Raw genomic sequence first — 24,988 nt, 5'->3', positions numbered from 1 at the left:
AATACAGACAAAAGCTACAGAAATGATTCTATTTTAGGGATATATTAAGAGTACTGATACTGAAAATGTGGTCCCCAGACCAAACCATCAACATCACATGGGCACTTGTCAAAAAATGCCCCACCTCAGAGGTACCGAATCAGAAACTTTCAAGGTGGGGCCCAGCACCCAGCTTTAACAAGCCCTTTATGTGATTCTGATGTTCACTGGACCTTCAGAAGGATAGTATACATGTTTCTCCATTCCTTTTTTCCCATCATCTATCCTCCTGCAATCAATTTTGCTCCCCACACTGGAACCACTTATTGGGAAAAGCAGCAGAATCTCACCACTCCTGTTTCTATTTCCTTCTACAATCTTATTGAAGTTCTAATTGTGTCCCACAATACTTACTTTCAGCAAACAGATCTGACTGAAGGTTAACTCAAGCTCCCAGGGAGATTAAGAAAAATGAACCAAGTTTCAGAAAAGGTGATTACTTGTGTGAAATCATGCTAGCTCTCTTGTTCCTAGCCAAAGCACTCATGGGTAAAGTTTTATTAAAGAGGGAATAGGCCTAGTATACATACAAAGAAAACTTTCTGCTCTGTAAGACATAGAAAGCCTTTCTTGTGATAGATGATTATAAATGAGAAAATGTCCCAGGATTGAACCTACCTAAAGCTATAATAAAAAAGGAAAAAGAAAAGTAAACAAAACAAACAATTTTAGAGGTTATTGGAAGCAATTCCTGTCTTCCCACAAAGATCATCTAATTCTCAGATTCTATAGACAAAGATGGGCTTGGGCTGGGAGCTGGCACACTTGATTTTCCTTTTACCTTTTACATGTCTCAGTGTTCATTCAGATAAATTGGACCAGAACAGCTTCTACTAGGCAGACTGCGTGTCTACAACCGTACTTAATAATATGTTTTCTCATTATTGTCCAATCAAAATTAACAGATGTATTAAAAAAAAAAAAGATGGAGGAAAAAATGCTTTCAACCTGACAAGTTCTCATCTTACCTGCATTGCTCAGTAGATATAATCCATCCACCCTTGGTTGTCTCATCTACTTACTCTCCCAAAAGAATTTATGAAATCTTCAGATGGCTCAAACTGATTCTAATCCCATGTGAAAGTTTCCTGTGTTCTTAAATCATGCTGAAAAGACAGCCCAGCTAGCAGCTTTAAAGACATATGTCTCTTTACCCTAGAGACAAAGAACAATAAACCTAAGCCATCTTTGCAGATAAATTCATCAAAACTCAAGGCCTGTGGAAATGTTTACTAATGTGCTCTCTATTTCTTAGTTTAGAATATCTGAGCTATAAGGGACCTGACAGATCATCCAACCCAATCCCTGGAAGCAGAGATAAAAATAACAGCATCCAGACTGAGGTTGAGCTAGGGCTGGAAGAGTCATGTCTTCTAATTGAACAACACTGTTCTTTCACTGCAATCATAGGGAGCGGCAAACACCGCACATGGGGGCAAAGCTGGCCTCTATCAGAGGATGACTGCACTTAAAGATTCTTGTCAATCTGTAGGTAGAGCAAAGGCTTGCTTTAGCTTCTTCCTTTCTTAAAAGAGCACTAGTGCATTCCTGGGAGACATAAAAAAGCATGTTTAAGAATGCTCAACTAGGGTTTCCCTGGTGGCGCAGTGGTTGAGAGTCTGCCTGCCGATGCAGGGGACACGGGTTCGTGCCCCGGTCTGGGAAGATCCCACATGCCGCGGAGCGGCTGGGCCCATGAGCCATGGCCACTGAGCCTATGCGTCCGGAGCCTGTGCTCCGCAACAGGAGAGGCCACAACAGTGAGAGGCCTGCGTACCAGAAAAAAAAAAAAAAAAAGAATGCTCAACTACAATAAGTTTTCCTTAGGAATATATGAAGTCACATAATATTGCCTAAAGCTATATCAGCTTTCATTCTAAAGTTCAAAAGATTCCCACAAACACAGATCTAGATTAAGATGTTCACCAAGAAGTAGGGAAACTTTTAACTGAAACCTACGGTGGTAATTTAATCTATGAAATAATTTTCAGAAGACAAATTGAATTATATAATGGCAATAAGGGTGGTTTATTAGATCCCGAATGTGGTCTACAATTTAAACAATCCTGAAATGTTAGACAGTTTAATCCCCACTTTGCTTTCTATCATAAATGAGGTTAACACTCTTCAAAAAATAGTTCATGACCATAGCGGGTTTTTTTAAGGACAATCCCTCCCTGATTTTGTAGTCTCCTTGTTCTCAAGATCTAGATTTTCCTAAAAAACAGTTCATAATTCTTATGTTAAATACAATCCTTCCCAATCTAGAGTCTCCGAGAGCCTACCCTGCTGATTTCCCCATTATTCCACCATTCTGCCTTATACAATACTGTCTGAACTACAAATTAAGACACGCTACTGGAATGAAAACATAATGTATATATGTCATGTTTCACACATCATCAAAATGACTGGTTAGGTACCACACACCATGTTTCACACACCATCACAATGACTGGTTAGGTACCCATATACTGGTTGTTTATCTAGGCACCACAATATTTTCTCTTGCTTCTACTGTGTTTTCCTCCTAACACAGAACAGTTGTCAAGTGACCAAGAATTTCCTTAGAGTAGAATGCCAATTAATGAATATGGAAGGAATAATGGAGATACAAAATCCTCCACTGATGCTAAAACTACTGGATGAAAGTCTGATGAAGAATAAAATTTTCACACAGTTTCCCCCCACTAATTACTTATTAATTACTAAGGAGAAAATAGTAGCTTTACAGTGGAGAGACTTGAGAGACATCATCTTAACGAGGTGAGCAAATTTAGCCATCATTAACATAGAGTCAAGTCAACATCACACATCTCATGATATGATGCACTGAGAGGAACACAACATCACTTCTACAGGTATTTTATCCAAAAATGCATGTATATACTCACAAGGAACTATCAGATACACAGACTGAAGAACATTCTACAAAATAACTGGCCTATAATCCTCTAAAGTATAAATTTCAAGAAAAACTGAGAAATTGCTTCAGATCAAAGGAAACTGAAAGGATGTGACAGCTAAATGCAGTATGCCATCTTGATCTGGACCAAAAAAGACAAACATCTATAAAGAGCATTGTTGAGACAACTGACAAAATTTTATATGGTTATAGACAGGGTAATATCATTGTGCCAATGTTACATTTATTACGATAATTATCCTGTGGTTAGAAAATATACTGAAGTATTTTGAAATAATAGACAAAATGTTCCCAACTTACTCCCAAATGATTCAGAAGAAAATATCATATGCATAAGTAGATAGATAGCAAATGATAAAACAAATGGATTAAAATGTAAACAACTGGTGAATATGGGGAGATCCTTGTTATTCTAACTTTTCAATTAAGTTGAAATTATATCACAATAATATGTGGCTTTCTGTGACAAATAATAACTAAAGCTGTTTTTCAAATTTCTACGAGGTATCATTTTCTACATTTGAGAGACAAACTGAGGTTCAAAAAGAGATCAGGCTATTTGTGTAAGAACACAGGGTGGCTATAATAGTTAAGTTTATGCGTTAGTTTGACTGGGCTAAGAGATGTCCAGATAGATGGTAAAATATTATTTCTGGGTGTGCCTGTGAGGATGTTTCTGTAAAAGATTAGCATTTGAATTAGTTAACTGAGTAAAGAGGATAGCCCTCCCCAATATGGGCAGGCATCATCCAATCCACTGAGGGCTAAAATAGACCAAAAATGTGGAGGAAGGGTGAATTTACTCTCTGTTTAAACTGGGACATCCATCCTTTGCCCTCAGACATTGGCATTCCTGGTTCTTGGACCTCGGATTCAGACCGGGACTTACACCATTGACTCCCCTGGTTCTGGAATTGCATCACTGACTTTCCTGCACCTCCACCTTGTAGATGGCAGCTCGTGAGACTTCTCAGTCTCTATAATTGCATGAGCCAACCCCTCATAACAAATCTCTTTCTATATATCTCTGTATATTCTACTGGCTCTGTTTTTCCATGTAACCCTGACTAATACAATGGCAAAATTAAAATTTTAACCCAGGACTGTCGAAAATCAAAAATTTCCCAACCTACCATACTGCCTTGAATCAGAACCCTTTGTACCTAGACACAGAGGAAACTGATATGAACGTCAATGCAGCCCTTTCCTGCTTCTTCTTCTAAGCTCTGCCTAAGTTTTCACCTTGTAAATAAATGAATCATGCCCATCAACAGACGTAGAGAATGGACTTGGGGACATGGGGAGGGGGAAGGGTAAGCTGGGACGAAGTGAGAGAGTGGCATGGACATATATACACTACCAAATGTAAAACAGATAGCTAGTGGGAAGCAGCCACATAGCACAGGGAGATGAGCTCGGTATTTTGCAACCACCTAGAGGGGTAGGATAGGGAGGGTGGGAGGGAGGCTCAAGAGGGAGGGGATATGGAGATATACATATGTATATAGCTGATTCACTCTGTTATACAGCAGAAACTAACACAACACTGTAAAGCAATTATACTCCAATAACAAATGTTAAAAAAAAAAATTCACACAGTAAAAACAAAAAAACCCACGACATTTCTATTTCCAAAGACTGTTTTCTCTGAAGACCAGATCTTTTATTCTAATGACTCATTGTGCTAAAAGATTTAATGAAATTAATAAAGAAGGGGAAAAGATTTTCTAAGAAATAAGGAGGATATTATATGGAAGCTAAAACTAAGACACTGGAGCATGACAAAGCAGGTAAGTTAAGTACAAGAGTCTCATTAGCAAACAGAACCAATATACAGCCTTAGAAGAATGAAAATCTTAACAATTTGTGGTGCCCCTACATGATCTGATTATTAACAATTATCAGAAGAGTATGAAGAATAATATGAGTAGCAATCATTTACTGAGTGCCTATTGCATGAAAGATGCTATGTTAGGTACTTCTCATATGCTCTCTCATGTAATCCAAAATGTGTAAAGACCAAACATTTTACAGCTGAAAGAACCGAGCTCAGAGAGGTTGCACTACCTTTTTCATGGTCACATGAATCTGGTCTGAAACACAGCTCCACTACAATTTTGCCAGGTAATCCCATCTTTTGGAGACCAGCGCTATTGAAGTGGAGGATTGAGATCTGGAGGTGGAAACTCTCAGAGTAAAAGGATCGTGGAAATCATGGAAGTTAGAAGCTACTTCTAAAAAGGCAGCATGATGAGTGGAGAAACAGGTGAATGACAGTAGACCTAGATCTGTCTCCACTACACTGCAAAATTTACCTTTCCTCTTGGAGTATATCCGTTTCTTGTTATGCAATTGAGATAATAACACCCAACTTTTAGGTTTATTATGAGAATTAAATGAGATAATGTGTGTAAAGTGCCAGGTAGTGATTAGGATTTTAAAGAACGCTGGAAAAGGTTATATACATACACACAACTCTGCATGTGTTTCTGAAGTTCTTATTGTGTTCACTGAGATACTGTAAGGACAAGAGTGAAAGGTTCCTTCAGAAAAAAAGAAAGTCATAATGAATTCCTTATCTTGGAAACACATGGCTTAAGACAACATATGCTATCCCTCTTCAGAGTAGATTGCTTTTGTGAGACAGGAAGCTAGAAGAAAAGAGAATATGCCTTTCTTTAGTACCCACTAGTGTTAGGTGGTTTTATAAGTTCTAACAAAAGTGATACAAAGGACCCAAGCTCTTAGGAAAGAGCTTGTAAGGGGAACTGCGAGGAGTCAGCAAGGATGAAGTTCTCAGGGAGAAATGGTAAGTGTTCTCAGAGGACATCAGTAGGTGAGAAGAGAAATGAAAAGGGAAGACGGTTTTGAGAAAATCTAATATGGAAGAGGTGGAGGAGCAAATGGCAAGAAACTGAGAAGGACTTAACATGAAGGCAGGAGGAGACCAGGGTAGTATCATGTCATTGCAGCCAAAGGAAAATGTGTTTCAGGAAGAAGACATTGATCAACTGTATCCAAAAGTGTTGGAAAGGTTCCTTTGAGACTGTTCCTTTGAGGCTGTACCAAAGAAAAGGGTGGCATTTGTTGAAGCAGAACGTACAAGTAAAAATTGCTAAAGTGATCTGAAATGAAAACGCCAGAACTGTGACCCTTGGCAATTTTGCACTCCTTGTTGAGTGACTATATGTGTGAGTGCACATTTCCTACTGCAACCTACTAGGTTCTGATCATTTGCCAGAGTCTAAAACTACTTTCTTTGAGCTTATGCTGGGGCTATAATGCATTGCCATCTAAATCTGTGTTGTACCACAATGTTCATTGCAGCACTATTTTCAATAGCCAGGACATGGAAGCAACCTAAGTGTCCGTCGACAGATGAATGGATAAAGAAGATGTGGCACATATATACAATGGAATATTACTCAGCCATAAAAAGAAGCGAAATTGAGTTATTTGTAGTGAGGTGGATGGACCTAGAGTCTGTCATACAGAGTGAAGTAAGTCAGAAAGAGAAAAACAAACACCGTATGCTAACACATATATATGGAATCTAAGAAAAAAAAAAAGGTTCTGAAGAACCTACGGGCAGGACAGGAATAAAGACATAGAGAAAGAACTTGAGGACACGGGGAAGGGGGAAGGGTAAGCTGGGACGAAGTGAGAGAGTGGCAAGGACATATATACACTACCAAATGTAAAACAGATAGCTAGTGGGAAGCAGCTGCATAGCACAGGGAGATCAGCTCGGTGCTTTGTGACCACCTAGAGGGGTGGGATAGGGAGGATGGGAGGGAGATGCAAGAGGGAGGAGATACGGGGATATTATGTATAGCTGATCGACTTTGTTATAAAGCAGAAACTAACACAACATTGTAAAGCAATTATACTCCAATAAACATGTTAAAAATAAAATAAAACAAAGTAAAATAAAAAACCAGCTAAATTTCCAAAAAATAAATAAAAATAAATTTGTGTTGTAAGTCAGCTGTTTGCTGTCTTATAATTAGGTGTGTCAGTAGAATTTGTTTGTGTATCTATCAGACTTAACTAAGACTTTCAGTAAATCATTTTGTAGAGTGCAATATTGTTAAAAGAAATTAGTAAATAAATAAATAAAATATCCTATTTAGCTTACAGACTTCACACAGGTACAAATGGATAACTGCAAAATTCATTTGAAATCACAAAGTGAGGAGAAGGAATTGAGTGATCCAAAATGTGCCTATATTTTAAATTCAGGTATAATTTTCATACAGTAAAGTACATAGACATTAAATGTTTAACAAACGGATTCACTCACTTTTGTAACCCACAAGTCTATTATAATAAGAAATATTTCTATCATCCCAGTAAGTGCCTGTATACCCCTTCTTACTCAATTCTCCCTAAACCTGTCCCTGCTAGAGGCAACCAGTCTTCTGACATCTCTTGCCATAGGTCAATTTTGCCTGTTCTAAAATTACACTAAAAAGTATGAATAAGCCCTTTTATAATTGACTTTTCATTCAGCATAATGGTTTTCAAAATAATCCATATTTTTACATGTACCAGTAGTTCTTTCATGTTACTGCTAAGTAGTATTTTATTGTATAAATTCAAATTATTTTAGCCATTCAATTGTTGATGAAAATTTGGGCTATTTCCAGTTTGAGGCTATCATAAATAAAACTGCTATGAACATTCTTATTTTAAAAAAAAAGATATCTCAATTAACAAACATTTACTGTGTACCCACAATCTGCCAAAAATTGAATAGAAAGAGGTCACAGCAGACATAACTGTACAGAGAAGAGATAAAGCCTTTAACTAAAATCTTAATTGAACCCCTTTCTCATTTCTCTGAGCTCAGTTTCTCACATGACTGCTGAGAAAAGTTGACATTTTTTTTTCTCATCTGTAGAAAAATTTCGTGGTGTTTTTAGCAGCAGTAGTAGTAACACTAGTAGTAAGAGTTATTTGTAGGTGAATAATATTATTATTTTCATTATATATTATTATTATTTTCATTATCATATTACAGTTAACAATTACATAGCACTACCATGTACTGTGCTAAATGCTATCTATTTCCTATCAACTCATTTAATGTTTCTAATATTAAAGATTGAATGAATCCCCTAAGGTCACATAATGGTAACAGCTTTTCACTGAGGCTAAGAAGAGATTTAGGACTCATCTACGTAGGTAATGGAGACACACAGAAATTTTACATGCAGAGGAATAACCTGTCCAGTTTTGAAATTTAGAAAAACGATTTGAATGAAACACAGAAAGTTAGATGGAATAACAGATTTGACCACCTCCAACCCTATGGAGAAAGGCTTGGAAAAGATTGATTTAGATAATTTCCCACCTCCCACCCTATGCTTAGTAAGTACAGTTGGTGCCAAAATCTTGCCTCTCTGTGCACCAATGCCAAACAGAAATACAGAGACAGAGTTATGGAGGAGAAATAATGAGTGGCTTTATTTCTTTGTCAGGCAAAGAGGGAATACAGTAGGCTAGCGCCTCAAGAACTGTGCCCCCCCTCACTGGGGAATAGGGAGAGGTTATATAGTCAGGGGTAGTGGTCAGAGGTATAAGGATCAAGGAAGTAACAGTCTTGCATTCTTCCTTCTTATGCAAAATTTCAAAAGGGTGGGGCTGATTAGGGTGTGTGAAGGCTCACTGGTGGTCTCCTAATCTTGATGAGCTCCTCTGGTCCCTTTAATCTGGCCTCAGGTGGTTTCGTGACTGCTCCTCCCTTGATTAGCAACTGTTCAAATCTGCCCTTTGGAACTCAAGGAAGGTCATGGAGGTTGGAGTCTTGCCTACAAGAAGTGGGGGACAAAAGGGCCTTGCTCGGCATCACAGTTAGAGTTCATCAAATAACAACTCATTCTGGATGGAATTTTCACTTCATCTCGTTTACCTGGGATTTCTGGGTTAGGATGGCGAGATGGGTTAACAAGAGTCCGGGGGATAATTTAAGCCTTGGAATTCGGTTAATTCAGAGAGAGAGAGAGAGAGAGAGAGAGAGAGAGAGAGAGAGAGAGAGAGAGAGAGTGTGTGTGTGTGTGTGTGTGTGTGTGTGTATCAACATGTTGTATTTCTTTTCAAAAAGTTACCCAGTGAGACAAATAGCCTGAGGTAAATACATAAACTATACATTCTGCTTTTGACTGGAGGCTTAACTTGTCACCGATAATGATTTACATAGTGATCATCTCTCTTCCTGACTACAAAGTTGCACTAACTTCAAGCTCTGTGCTCTGGTAAGTCATGAGGAGAGAAATCCTTCCTATTTCAAGCTGGTTTGATTGTTAATTCCTTTCCAGGGTTGATGTGAAATCTGGATGACATACATGAACTGGTAGCAATGCTATTGCTAAGATGAGTGGATAAGATAGAAAAAAAAATAGGTAAAGTTGCTTTGAAGAGTGAATAGCCCACTATTGAATATTTCTACCTTATTTCTTCAGAGTGAATGTTGATGTCATCCTGAAACAGGAGCAGGACCCTGCAGGGTCCTCCCAGGTACAAAGGACTTTCTGTGTCCCCCGTTCCTTGTTTTTAGGAAAAAAAAAAGGCTTCAGTCTCCTAGGCTTTCCCTGAGCTCCAAAGAGCAGGCTCAAGCAGTTAATGATTAGGACACAAGAGTCACAAGACTCCTAGTTCCTCCTGAAGCGATAGAGATAAGAATCTGATGCAAATCTTTGAATTATTCTATGGAAACTAAGACCACCACCCCCAGACGGAGGATGGTGACTACATTCTGACCACAAGCACATAGACCCCCAACTGGTTGGAACCTGAAGGTTGAGATTCAGGAAATGTCACCCTGGTACCTCACCACCAACCAATCAGAAGGTCCATGAGCAGATCATGCATCCTAAGACCCCTCCCCTAACACTGTCTTTAAAATCCTGTGCCTGAAAGTTATTGGGGAGTTCGAGTCTTTTGAGCACAAGCTGCCCATTCTCCGTGCTTGGCCATTGCAATAAACCTTTCTCTGCTCCAAACTCTGACCTTTCAGTTTGTTTGGCCTCACTGTGCATCGGGCACACCAATTTGGGTTGGACAACAATACACAGTCCTTGCCTCCGTCTTAATCATCTCAGCAAAGGCTCTGGCACATAGGATGTTCCCAATAAATATTGCTTAATAAATATATTAATCTACTTTTACCCAATAATTTGTCAGCACTTCAGGATGTTAATCAATTGTATTGATTTTGAAAATATAAAGTAAATAATTCTGTGAAACATCACATTAGTTTCTAAATTCTGTGTGTGTGTGTGTGTGTGTGTGTGCGTGTGTTTGAAGAAATGATAGGATATGGATAGTTTACCCAAGAATTTCAACTATGTTAGGGGAGATTATAAATAAGGAAAGTTCAAGGGCAAAATTTGATGGCAAATATACTTATGTCTGAGATTTGATTCCACAACTTTCAGCTGGCTGACCTTATACAAATTATACAACCTCATTAAGTCTGTTTACGTCTACAGACTGAAAGGTATTACAGTATGTACCTCACATGGATTTTGTGACCATTAAATGAGACAGGCCATAGTGTTTATTCTAGTGCTGGCAAAAAGTGTTCAAAATGTTGTTCACTGTTACGACTAACAGCAACGAGATTCCTTATTTTCTTTGAGAGTTCTATAGGATGGATATTGTAATACCCATGATACAATATAGTCTAGAGATGAACTTCTTGTAAAATATCTCATTTTCATAAAAATAAAGTCAGTACAAAACTGAGGCAAATTTATAAGATAATAGAACTCATCTTAGATAATAGATTTAACCAGCACTGTACCTAAAAACAAAATTATCAGAAACGTTTAGCACAATAATTATCCATTAGTAGGAAAGTTAATGTTTGTCTGAGAAGGTATGGGATTTTGGTGGTATGCATGTGTGGAAGGGGTGTAAAATGCTTACATAATTATGAATCTAAAGGTCCTTCTCTTCAGTATTTATAAAGTGTGCCATTGAAGGTTAGATTCTATTTCAGTGAATTCCAGATACTAAAATAATGGAATGTTTTTTGCCTGTTCAAGAATTTGAAAATCAAGCTCTTTCAAAAATCCGCACACACAAAAAATAGCGATTTAGTAGCACTGTTACTGCAGTGTAATAGCTTTTATCAAGTAAGTTTTTAAATTTTTAAAAATTCTAAAATTTTATTTATTTATTTTTGGCTGCATTGGGTCTTTGTTGCTGTGCACAGGCTTTCTCTAGTTGTGGCGAGCAGGGGCTACTCTTTGTTGTGGTGTACAGGCTTCTCATTGTGATGGCTTCTCTCGTTGCACAGCATGGGCTCTAGGCACACAGGCTTCAATAGTTGCGGCGTGTGGGCTTCAGTAGTTGTGGTGCATGGGCTTAGTTACTCCGTGGTATGTGGGATCTTCCCGGACCAGGGCTCGAACCCGTGTCCCCTGCATTGGCAGGCGGATTCTTTAACCACTGCACCACCAGGGAAGCCCTCAAGTATGTTTTAATAATGTTCTTTTCATGCAATCTCCTTACCAGGTGTTATAAATTTAATATTCCATTGTAATTTATATTATTATGATGATGGTGATTCTATATTTGTATGCCAATAATACTTTGTAATGCCTGATTGTATTTTTTTTTTCAGCAAATCATTTTTACTCCTATACAGCTCAAAAGAAAATAGTCTCTCTGACCAGTGTTCATCTGAGGGTGGTCTGCATCATGGTAGAACGCAGCACTACTATGTTCCACATCACTCCCTGAGTGGTGGAAGTTGATAGTTGGTAAACATCTTCAACCCACCCTCTCACTTGACCTTCAGATTTTTTTACTGTGCTTGTACTGTGACACTTTGAAGCATTGGAAATGTGTGCCTATCAACACGGAATGTGGGCATCCATCATCTCACTCTCAATTTTCTTCCTTCTCCCTGAGTAACAAACAGTCACAGTTAAGCATGTACTTTCATCCACGCCTTCAGAAGATAAAGCACTCATGTTAAAGAAGCACTGCTCCTTCTATTCCGTGCGATGTATTCCTTCCTCAAGCTTGGTGTTATATTTGTTTAGATAATTCAGAATTGTAGAGAAACAGAATGTTGGATTTCAGAGGGCCCTAGAGAGTGCTGAAGCCATCCAAGTCATTTTCCAAATGAGTAACCTATGGCCATGGAATGTAGGGGCCTCATAATGCCTAGGGAATGACAATCAGAAAAAAAGCTTTAACTAATGACAAGAAGAGTCCAAGGTGTGGATGGCTTAAAACAGAAACAACTACCATTATATTTAGTCCCCTCTAAATGAATGAAGATAATCACATTGCGTGGGGAATCCTAGAGGGAAAAAATCCTGCGAGCTAATTTTCTAGATGAGGAAACTGAAGCTCAACAAGATTAAATGACACACAAGGCCACAAGCTGCAGTGTATGGTTGTTATGACAAGAGGTAAAACCCAGCTTTGTCTAACTTCAAAGAGGAACTCCTTACCACAACACTTCAGGCTACTACAGTTCTCATTTAAAAAGAAAGGACCCTGTACTTTTGATAGAGGTCAGTGGAGGTGATGCAGGGTATGGTGAACTGAATAAGCTCTTCATCTCAGGGGATAAATATGGGAGAATAATAGGTTAGCCACTGTGGTTATAACAACAACAAAACAAGATAGAAATCAGACTGAAAACTTACTAATGGTTTCAGATATTTGTGCTAAACATCTCTTCCTAATTTTGTGTTGTGTCTCTATGTTCATATAAGGCAGTTTCCCTCCTAGAGCTGCAAACCCCAAATCTATGCCCCCTAAAAAGTTGATCTGCCTCCAACAATATACTTTAAATAGTAAATCGTAAAATAGAAAATATAAGTTCTTTAAGAGGAAGGAGGTTCAAATGAAAATCTGCATCCAGTCACACGAATGCTTAGCTTTCAGGGGAGGGAGAATGGAAACTAAACTCAACCCCTGACCCAATGGGTTAGAAAAGTTTTCCTTGTGCTGACGCTTTTATAAAATCAAAAGAAAAAGCCAGAACCTTGTGGTGCTTACAGAGTAGCAGAATCCAAGGATTTTGCATTTGTAAAGACTCTTCTAAGACTCCATTTCCAAACTGGGAATCCTTTCTTCACCTAGCTCAAAAGTTCTCTCAGGAGAGAGGAGCCTTCAGATGCAGACTTTTCCTTCCTATCACATCTCAGGGAGCAGTTTCCAGGCATGCTAATTGTCCTTGTAAATGTAACAAAGCTTCTCTGTCAGGTCACGGGATGAAATTGTATTCCAGGGCTTGAAATGCCAAGTGACACACACCTGGTCCTCCTTTTCCCACCCAAATCCAGCCTGGTGAATATTCCTAAAGAAAGATTTGACTGCAATGACCTTCCTCAAATGTTAACGAAAGAATTCTCTAACATTCTTGCATTCATCGTTTCCTGGCCTGGACTATACATCATGGGGAACTTGGGGCACCAGGCTGTATAAAGGAACACAATCTTGGACAATGTGAAGCTAAGAGGTCACAAGGCAGTGCAGGCTTCTGAAAGCCTCATTCAATAACATCCCCTGGGAGGGCGACTATTGTTAATCCAAGTTCTCAGCCTGCATTTGGCAGCATTAAGTAGGGAAGTAATGTAGTGCTTGCATTTAAAAGAGACCACGTAAGTCAGGTGACTGGATGGTATACTTAAAAGGTATCCCATCCAGGCCTTTGCTAGCTCCTGGCAATGACGCGCAGCAGGATTTAGGAGTCCGAGTCTTAAGCAATCCACTTTGTGGTGCAACGTGGAACTGCAGTAGGAACCTCGACACTTCCTGATGGAGAGAGGTTACCACAGGGGGGTACCTCTCAAAGGACCGTGTGCAGGCAGTGTGATCATTAGAGCAAACACTGAACAAGGTGTCAGAGGCCCAGTTTCCATGTGGGTTGAATACCATCCCAGTTATCCTCCTTGCCTCCCTGGGCTACTGAGATAATCAAGGGAAGTATTTGGAAGAACAAATTGTGTTGTATAAAAGTAAGAACTTTTTCTATATTCCATAAGAACGTATCCATGTGCAAGGAAACATATGGAAGAACCAAATAAAGTGAGTGAGGGGGCAGTGCAGTGTAGGCAGAAAGAAGCCTAGATTGAGGAATCAGCTGGTTCTGCATTCCATTCCCCATTCTCCACTTTCTTGGCCATTCTAGGGCAGTAACTAAATCTCTCTAAACCTAAAATTCTTTATCTGTTAAGAGGGCACAGGGGTGATATTAACAGCCCTCTCTCACAGGGTCCAAGTGAAGGCTAAATAAGATTCTGTACATCTGGAAGGCACTAGGTACTTAGGAAGTGTTACTTCCCTTGGTCCTACCTATACATATCCTTCAACTTCCACCTTGCCTACTCTTTCTTAAGCTGTTAAAATATATATTTATTCAAATATATTTGCGAAATGCAAAAAGAGAAAACAACCTCAGCCTTCTCTATGGCCATTTTAGATTATTTTAAATTAGTTGTATAAATTAAATTGTAAATGTAAAACGTAAATTCTAATAAAATGGCTTTTCTTCCAATGTTTCAAAAGCCCAGTCCACAATTTTAGAGAGCTTTAGAAGACATAAATTGTCCAGAGGCTTACTCATAATCCTTTCCCACTTTCCCACTTCTTTTGTAAACTAGTGCCATGCTCCCTCAGTAGGAATGATGTGATGATTTCACTTAAAGACTCATTATTAAATTGTTATGCTCCATAACCAGTTTGAGGTAAAATCCCATGGTTTAGTCTCTAGCATCAATTACTAGAAAGTGTATACCTTTAAAAGCCAAAATTGTGTCTCTGGAAAAGTTTAAAAGAAAGATCATCCTGTTTGTTGGTTCATTCAAATTGTTCTGACTTCATGCCCAGTCCTGCCAGCCACAGTTACTCAGCAAAAGCCATGTGTCAGAATCAAAACACATTTCTTTTCAAAAAACCAGACCTGTGTGATCAGAAATGCCATAAAAGTATGCATAAGCCCATCTGTCCAGGGACTGAAAGAAATTAGTCTGGGCCTAGTGAAAACCAGTTAGTGGACCCCAAATCCTCTCCATATGGCTTTTCTCCGCATGCACTCTCTGTCTCCTCTGCCTTACTTCTCTCTCTCAATCTTCACCTTCACCCAATCTTTCTTTTTTCCTCATTGTTTTGGATTCTTCGTGTTTCTGAAATTCTGTGTTTCTGCGAAAGTCACTCACTCTCTATGTTTTGTGTCTGGGCTCCTCTCTTATGTTGTAACACTCACGTGACTTCCTCTCTGTAATGGAGGATTTCTGTTTTACTGTCCATTTGCTGCTTGGCCCTATCTTTTGTGCCTCTTTTTTTTTTTTAAAGGGGGGGTTCTTTATTATTATTTTTTATAAACTTATTTATTTTTGACCGCGTTGAGTCTTTGTTGCTGCACAAGGGCTTTTCTCTAGTTGCAGCGTGCGGGGGCTGCTCTTCACTGCGGTGCCTGGGCTTCTTACTGCGGTGGCTTCTCTTGTTGCGGAGCATGGGCTCTAGGTGCACAGCCTTCAGTAGTTGTGGCACACGGGCTCAGTAGTTGTGGCTCACTGGCTCTAAAGCGCAGGCTCAGTAGTTGTGGCGCATGGGCTTAGTTGCTCCACAGCATGTGGGATCTTCCCGGACCAGGGCTTGAACTCGTGTCCCCTGCATTGGCAGGAGGACTCCCAACCACTGCGCCACCAGGGAAGTCCCTTTGTATCTCTTTGACCCTCTCTCATCACCTCATTCTGTGTGTGTGTACTTATGTGTTGGGGCAGGTGTGTCTCTATGTTTCTTGTTTGGTCTTTTAGCTTCAACTTGTGTCTTTCCTCCCACTTGTGGATGGAGGAAAAACTGGAAACATTTAAATGCATTCCCGATAGTTTACTTGGGATGTGGAATTTGGTTTCAGCTATAAAAAACTTAGACCTTTACAGCATGAGTGTAATGGCAGGAAAAGTGGAGAAGATGAGAGGAACAGTGGCTGTAATCAATAGGACCAACAATTGCAAATGACTAATGATTCCTGAAAGCACCTCACAAGGCTGATTACAAATGTCCCTGCAAAGTCAGGGTCAGATTCAGACGATGAGCTCTGCCAAAGCAACGCTGCTCTAAGAGAAAAATAATAGGACACACGCACACATGCACACACACACACACGCACACACACACTCACACAAGTACAACAAGAGGCAAACCGCAGTGAGAAATTCATTTATACTTTTGGGTTCTCAGAAGCACATAAAAAATAAAAGCAAAGAAAACTCCACTATAAATAAACCTGCCACATTCTAAATAAAGCCTCTGAGTGACTGGGGAGTCTGGCTTTCTTCGAGGAGTTACAGGATTTGGTCATTTTTAATAGCCATGCTTGCTTTTCACCAAATTACTTTTCCTCACAGAATCTGCTAAAGGCATGAGGGGGTTATTCTCAGTGGTCAAAGTGCACCAGTAACAAAGGACATGACCAGAACTGTCCAGAGGAAGGTCACCATGACAAGAGCTGGCAAGGAAGAGATGAAACAGAGAAGCACATATCCATTTGGAAAAAGATTCTTGGAGTTGCAAAAGGCACTGGGTGAGTCACTGAAGAGAGCTAAGTAAATTATAGATCCCACCTCTGGAGCCTCTGTAATATTGTCTACCAGTTCAGTTTCCAAGTGCACAGGGAATTGTTACTAAATTATTTAGCATTAACACAGTTAGTTCAAGCAACTGGAGGGTACAAGCTTTTTGTCTTCTTTTAGCACCTGTCTATGTGTGCAAGATTTTCTTTTTCATCCCATTCAACTATTCCGCTCTTCTTTCCACCGTTCTGGTGATTCTCAGTTCAAAGCAAACCCACAAAATTGCCCAGTTGTGGCAAAGCTTCCAGTGAGCTAACTTAATGCTACAGCTCTGGAATAGTTAAGAACTCTGCCCAACTCAGAAAACAGCTAGAATCATTTCACTGTAGTCACCTAACCAATGAGAATTCGCTTCGGTTCCAACATCGCAATTGTCTTACCTGCAAAATGGAGACAACATCTATAAATATATTTAACGCACAAAGCAAGATGCCTTATAAATGCTCAGGAAAAATATTCTTCTCCTCCTGCTACTCCTTCATCATTTATCTCTTACTTTATCATCATAATCATCTTAAATGTGTATCTGTAAATGATAATGCCAAAAAGAAAGACACTGGGCTAGCCCCTACATTTGGAGAAGAACCCGCAAATCACCTTGTACATGGTACCAGCCCTGCTCAGGCCCAGACTGTGGCAGTTTCATCTCCCCATAAAGGAAATAAAACAGAGCCACCACATGCATTAGTCTTAAGGACATTTTTTCTTCTCTCAAGGGGTTTGTATCCACCTCTGTCTCTGACTACCAAAGCATAGAGAGACGCATGCAAAGAAAAAGGTGTTGTGGCTTGCAATTGGATAGATATCACTAAATGGCTATTTACATCTTAATAAACCTTTTACATCTAGTCTGGAGACCATACAGATATGTAGTCGGTTAACTTCAGTGAGTCTCACTTTTCTCATCTACAAATTGGGGTGGCAGCCTAGCACACTGAGCCCTTCCTGCACGGGGTTCAAACGTGACAATGCGCTGCCGAGATTACAGGAACAAGTTCAAAGATCACCACACCCGGGTTTGACTCCTGGCTTCAACACTTATTCACTTGTAAACTCTAATGCAAACAACTCTTCCCTTCAGTGTCTCTCTCCAGATCTGGCACTGGGAATAATGGTACCTTCATCAGGGGGTTCCCAGGAGGACTGAACGAGAAAACTTTATAAAGTGTCTATAGTAAACATTTAATAGATATTTAAACCTCCTTTTCTCCCCTACTTTAATGTCTCTGGCTAATGTCATCAAGTTCACAGTCTCCACTAGATAGTCACAGCCAAAGTAATAACAATAATAATAATAATCTATACAATACAGCTGGGTTATTTTTTTAGGATTAGAGAGAAAGAGAAATATGCATCCAGTGTTTCATTCCCTACTGTTCCCCCAATATTCCTCAGCCCTCCTGATCAGGCTCATTTGGATTCCGCTATTGTCTCCCACAGAAGCCCAGTGACATTTGATGCTCTGCAGATTTCAGAGCACATCTGCCGCGCTGTGGTAAATACATGCAGCAGAAAAAGAAGTCCATGGATATGAGCAGGAAACAGCTCCTGTTAACTAATCAAGTTTGGGGAGGGGTGTTCCACAGACAGTAACCTCCCTCTGCTGTCACCTGCAAAACAGGGGAGTCCCATTTGCAAACTGGTGCCACAGCCTGCTGTGTCCAGCACTTACTACAGGGGTGCAAATGAGATAAGCAGCGGCTTCTGCCCACAACCTTGCCTGGGGCTCTTGCAAACACCAGCTCCATGACTCTTTTCTTTAGCTGAGTGGTATTCAAAATTTACTCAGGCTGTCTGCAGAGAGCAAAAAGCATGACTTGCACTATCCCTGGATTAATTGATGATTGACTGATTTCTTTAAAAATATGTATTTTATGGGGCTTCCCTGGTGGCGCAGTGGTTGAGAGTCCGCCTGCCGATGCAGGGGACACGGGTTCGTGCCCCAGTCTGGGAAGATCCCACATGCCGCGGAGCGGCTGGGCCCGTGAGCCATGGCCGCTGAGCCTGTGCATCCGGAGCCTGTGCTCCACAACGGGAGAGGCCACAACAGTGAGAGGCCCGCGTACCGCAAAAAAAAAAAAAAAAAAAAAATGTATTTTATGGTTTAATGTGCATAGGAATTACCTAGGGGCTATTGTGAAAATGCAGATTCTGATTCAATAAGAATGAAATTCTGCATTTCAAACTAGCTGTCAGGTGACAATGCTGCTGCTAATCTACAGACCCTCACTTTGATTAATAAGAATGTAGTGTATTTTAGTTCTCCTCCTAGATACATCTAAGAAGATTCTTAAATGTTTTGAAATGTGAGTGAGGTAATAGCTGGTGCTAATGAGAAAACATACTTATATTTTAATGAAATATTCAGATCTTTGAATATTGACAACACTGTCTTTAATACATTTCAAAATATTCTAAGACTTAGTTAGGAACAGGAATATATATAATCAAATTATGCCAAGGGGTGAGTGTGTTGGGGGGGGGGCGCGCGCGCGTGCGAGTGATTTTAAGTTAACTATAATAGAAATAATATGTACAGATGAAAAATGCTGAAATATTAAAGAAACTGCTATGTAGAAAACATGTCTAGCCAGGCCAAATGAGATCCTGTAAAAGCCGTTAACACTTTTTCTTAAATAACATAGTACCTTAAATAACGTTTCTATACTATTCTTACTGAAATGTTAAAAGCAACATGCAGGCTGACTGCATTACTTGAAGACTCCAAAGATAGTTCCCAATTTCAAGGCCAAATACAAAATCTTCGTACGATAGTTTCCCGTTTCAAGGCCAAGTACAAAATCTTCCATTTTTGGTTAATATGTGGTCTGTTCCATGGTAATGAAAGTCATTTAACATGCACACAACAGTGCAGCAAGACTGTGGCTGTTCCTCCTCTCTTCATCGTTTCATAAAAATGATTAAATATTGCTGGCACTTTAATTTATTAATTGATGAGACTGAACTTCCAAAGGTTTAACACAGGTGTGGTTTAAAAAGTAAAAAAATTCTATTAATATTTACCAACTGATTTCACATTAAATGATGGTCCCCATGAATTTGCTATGAATAGATGGCATTGGTTTTAAAAAATTGAACAATATAACATTGTCATTTATTTTTCTCTCATTTTATTATATTTTACAACGTAGTAATAGCAGAGCCTAGAAAATAAAATGCAGAAAATTATAAAAAAAGATAATCCAACCATATATATTGGAAAAGAAGTTTTAGTATATTGGTATATTTCCTTTTATTGATTTGTGGTACAGTTATTAATATGAATTAATGTCAGGCATTAACCCCTTATTTTGTTTGTTTGTTTTTTCATATTTATTTATTTTTTGGCTGCATTAGGTCTTAGTTGTGGCACGTGGGATCTTTCGTTGTGGCATATGGGCTCTTCGTTGCAGTGCACGGGCTTCTCTCTAGTTGTGACACGCAGGCTCATTAGTTGTGGCGTGCGGGCTTAGTTGCCCTGCGGCATGTGGGATCTTAGTTCCCTGACCAGGGGTCGAATTGATGTTCCCCTGCATTGCAAGATGGATTCTTAACCACTGGACTACCAGGGAAGTCCCCCCTTATTTTGTTTTTAATTAAGGCTACATGATTATTATTTATTCATTAGATAGAATCATAATACATTTGGGATTTTTATAATCTTACGTTGTTTTCAACTGGGGAAATCTTTATATCAGAAATAGTGGATAGTGGTTATAGATACGATTAGGATTCTCCTTACGTTAGTTTTTAAAATCAAGAGTATTGACTTTGTTTGTGAAAATTGTTGAATATGGATGATCAGAGTGATAGGTACAAAGGAGTTGACTATTTTTGTTAATGTTTGATTATATTTTTATGTACACATACATATCGTAATAGATACATGCCAGGTACTCTGTTCATATCACATATGCATTTTTAGATTATATTCTACACCCATTTTATACCTTGCTTCTGATATTTATTCAGTTGCAATCACATTTCCATGTTCTAAATTTTAACCATTTTTGGATGACTCATACTATTCTGCTATGTGATGCAAGGAAAGCCTTCCCAGTTGTGCAGCCTTTACGTTTGCCCAATTCTTCCCTCTGAGCTTTGGCTTCGTATTTGTGATAGGAATCAATTCTCTGCTTTCTTTCTTTTCCACATTGAATACCTTGGTGCTATTTATTCATAAAATAGGGTGACATAATCTGGCTTTTTCACCCACAAACATATAACTACTAGCACTTTGCTTCAAGTGGGAAAAGTATCTGCCTCAATGAGATGACTCTTCAAGAGGACCGACAAAATGTGCAAGGCTCTTCTTGTAAGTCTGCATGAATTTACTTTTCAAGGCATCTACAGAGATAAGCAGATTATACACACTCTCACTTGGCCCCTGGTAAGGAACAAAGATACAATTTGGCTGTGCCCGAGAGGCTGTGTGACCTTCCCCTCCATCTACCTTTGTAGCAGAGGTGAAAAGAAACAGTGAGAGTTTGGAGGCTACCAAGAGAAAGAATCAGGAGATGTCTTGGGATTTTACTCATGTACAAAGTCAGCTAACAGACTGTGTGCGTGCGTGCGTGCGTGTGTGTGTGTGTGTGTGTGTGTGTTGAGGGTTTCTGCTAACAAACATGACTAATACTATTCCATTTTTTTTATATCAGCATCAAAAGACTTCCAACAGCTCTGGGACGCCTGTTATTTCTAAGCTGGGACACTGGGCAAAAGGCAGACAACCCTTGTTGTTCGGTCAGATTGAGACATGCGAGGCTGACTTGCATTCCTGCCAAATTATTGGTGCACAAGTCTCTGTCTGAGTAAGCAGAAGCTTCACGAAACTGACAGTGAATTTTTCTCGCAAGGCCAAAGATACAATCTGGCTGTGGCTGCGTAGCCCAGTGCTCTTAACATGCAAACAGCCAGCAAAAATAATGGCATGTCAAGTGCAATTTTCTCACCAGCCGCTGACACCGTAAACTGTAATATAGTGTAATTATTTGGCACCCCGTGTCCTTCATACTAAACACCACCCAAATGATTTCCAAGTTACGGGGAAGAGGGGAGGTTAGAAGGTCAAATTTAAAGACAGAAAATGAGGCAGTACCTTGGAGGGAGAGAATTATAAATAGATGTGGCATCACCAGTGAGAGTTATATCCAAATAAGGAACTGCTCAGAAATCCAGGTAGGAGGGGAAAAGGGAGGAAAGAGAGCAGAGGAGTTTATGCAAGAAAGAGGATTTAGGATAGAACTCTGACCACCTGGAAAGCAAACCATTTTTTCCCAAAATAAAACAGTCTGAGGAACAGAGGATCACAGAACCACAGAACAAGAGCTAAAGGAACTTGGGTAGATAGGTTGCACACATTTTTTTTTTTTTATATATTGCTTTCTTTTCCTGTTCCACAGGGATCTGTATCTTAAATATAATTCCATAATCCACTATACAATTACAAGTGAGGAAACTGCTCCCGAGAGACGTTGTGTGACTTTCTCTTCCAGTTCCTTTATAGCAGAGGGGAAAAAAGACAGAAGCCAGATTTCCAAGAGATCCTCGTCCATCTTTCTACCTAATTCAAAAGATCTCAACCCCACTTCTCTGTCTTCCAGTTACTCTGACCCTCTCTCAGCTCCTTAAATAGTCTTGTGCATATGCTACGTCCTCTGTGGGAATGCTGTCTTTTTTCAACCCTGCACCTTAGTTCATGGTTTTGGCATCTCAGCTCACAGGTGATTCCTTTAGGGAAGATTCCATCATCCCACCAAATACACCAGCTTCCTCGATATGCTTCCAGCTTCCATAGACCCATGTTCCTTCACTTCAGAGTACTTATCTCAGTTTTAACATGGCATATGTCACATTATGATTATTTTCTTAACATCTGTCTACACCTAGTAGCCCATTATGACAGAGGGCATGGATCTGTGTTTGCTCAGAACTGAGAATCCACTGGTAACAACACTTAAGAGATAGTAGGTGCCCAATAAATATTTGTGTAATGACTTGATCGGTCACCCTCCTGACTCACAGCCAAGGGCTCTCATGATGGCATCAAGATGCCAGCCTTAAAGAACCCATGCACATTTCATCCCAAGGACAACATTTTTGTCTTGGTTACAAGACTTATGAAAAGCACCATGGGTTTTCCTTCTCTTCCTTTTCAAAACCAGACAAATAAGGATATAGGGTGAAGGGTCCCATGTACCACCTTATTCTCTTCCAGAATTGCCAGAGAGAGTCAACACAGGAGGTCCTGGGCAACGCAGAAATCTAAATATTTATGTGTGTATACAAACGGGCTCCAGACCACCTTGTACCACAGAGAGCCGGAGCCAGGAGTGGAGTCTGTTTAGCTGCTATTTGTTTTTCAAGAATTCAGAAAGATTTTTGGTCTAGTTTGTGACATAAGCACAAATGTAAGTTTGCAGAAGAATTGGAAGATAATGGAATCCCCAGCCTGAATTGCTTCATGCCACTAGTAAGGGGGACAGCCTCCAGAGAGAAGACTCTGCAGCCTTCATAAGGAGACTTGTTTTAACAAATTAACTTATCACTATTACTACCTCAAAGAAGGACTTTTAAAATCAATACATAGAAACAATGTTTAAACTACCCAGCAGGTCTCTAAAATAAACAACTGAAAAGGAGAACATGACAGCAATGTACTGCCCCTTTGGCTGAAAAATGCTATTTGTATTAAAGCTGATTGGGTTTATCTTATTTTATAAATTCCTCCATTATTTAGGTGAGTTATTCATTCACTTATTCATGCAAAATATTTATGAGCTCTCCCTATATGCAGGCAGTGTTCTAGGTTCTGGGGATATTCGGTGAAGAACAAAGGAGACAAAATCCTTTTCTTTGTAGAACTTACATTCTAGTAGGAGACAAATCATAAACATGATAAAGTATGGAGTATGTGAGACAGTGATCACCAGGAAGGAGAAAAAATAAAGCACAGTCAAAGGGTATGAAATATCAGAGGTGGGACGTTTATATTTTAGACAGAATGGGGCAGAGAAGGCTCTGTAAGAATACAGATTTCAACTTCATTTTAGTTCACTGAGAAACATAGAGGCTTACGCTACTTCTGATCAAGGGGACCTTCAGTCATCCCACCCTATTCCCATGACGTTGCATAAGCCGAAATCTATCCAGCAGGGGCACCTAACTTCCCACTCCACCCCACGCCATCAAGCTGAGTGACAGTTACCCTTCAAGACACACGGAAATATCAAACATCACCTCCATCCTAAGCAACCTGGGCTCATTGAAAGGGCCCCTCTTTAGGCTCCCAGAGTCCTGTGCTCACCTAGTGATGTAGTTGTCAGTTTGTCCATCTCTCCAAGTACACACATGCACACACACACCATTAAGACTACAATCATGACTACAATTGCTACGTGCAGGCACTGTGCATAAATTATTCTTATCTACTTGTATTCATCTTATTTGGATAACCCTTGAAGAGCTTTAGTTACTTTCCCAGGGTAAACATCCAGGAAGTGGCAAAGCCAATATTCAAACCTCTGCAGAGTCCATCTCTAAGGCTTAGTTCTTTCTCTGCATCTAGCTGCCTACCAATATAGTAAAAACAGACAACAAAGGATGTAAGGGTATATGTGAAGCTCTGAAGAGCCAATCACTTAAAAGCTGCCTCTGCCCTTGAGCTTGAACTCAGTGTGCCAGGCCCGAGGCTCCCACCATGGTGACTCGCAAGAGGGCCTTTTACAGAGCAGGCGTGCTCACAAGTAACTAATGCTTCTCAGCCAGTTCCTGGGGAGAAGCTCAGCGATGAAGTGCTTTAGAGTCAGTCGTGGAAGAGCGTGCACAGAGATAAAACATTGTAAAGCACCCGTGGGCACCCTGATACGGATCCTCCCCACACTTGGCCTGACTCATAATCGGCAGCAGTCACCTGAAATGCATTTTGGGCTTTGCTACAACTCAAGATCCTCAAAGGCCAAGCTGTAATAATTCAGGAGCAATTTTCTTTAAGGGGAAATACATATGATTGGAAATATTTGCAGAAAAAGTTCTTCAGAAATAAGTTTAACTCAGATTTAACAATCGTTTGGGGATTGGCCATGTGAAGAGCAGCCGTCAAGGATGAGAATCAGTTTGGCCGTTTCAAAATCCTAGGGTTCACTCGCAACATTTCTGTCGTTCAAAGAGGCATGGATTTCTCAAGGATTACTAAGTCAAAAAGGGGCAGTAAATGCCGCCTTGTTTGCCTCTCTCTCTGTTGCTACATTTAAAGAACGGAGGCAAAATTACTCATTAGAGCCTGAGTCTAAAACAAACCCCAATTTAATTACTTTTTATATTCAGATAAAAATGGAAAGTTCTTCTGGGGATAGCAAGTTTGTTTATATTACACAAGATACCATCAGTGTGACAGACCTCCATAGAGTTCACTAAT

The 24,988-nt window shown here is 39.7% G+C and overlaps 1 protein-coding gene across 2 annotated transcripts in view; it reads right to left on the bottom strand.

Annotated features, from left to right (window-relative positions):
• The window catches only part of CDH8 (cadherin 8), a 377,200-nt gene that overhangs the window by 334,449 nt on the left and 17,763 nt on the right, over positions 1–24,988 (bottom strand). The window lies entirely within an intron of this gene.

Source organism: Orcinus orca, chromosome 20 (assembly GCF_937001465.1).
Source record: "Orcinus orca chromosome 20, mOrcOrc1.1, whole genome shotgun sequence".
In the NCBI taxonomy this organism is placed as follows: Eukaryota; Metazoa; Chordata; class Mammalia; order Artiodactyla; family Delphinidae; genus Orcinus; species Orcinus orca.
This window is presented reverse-complemented; position numbering and strand designations above follow the sequence as displayed.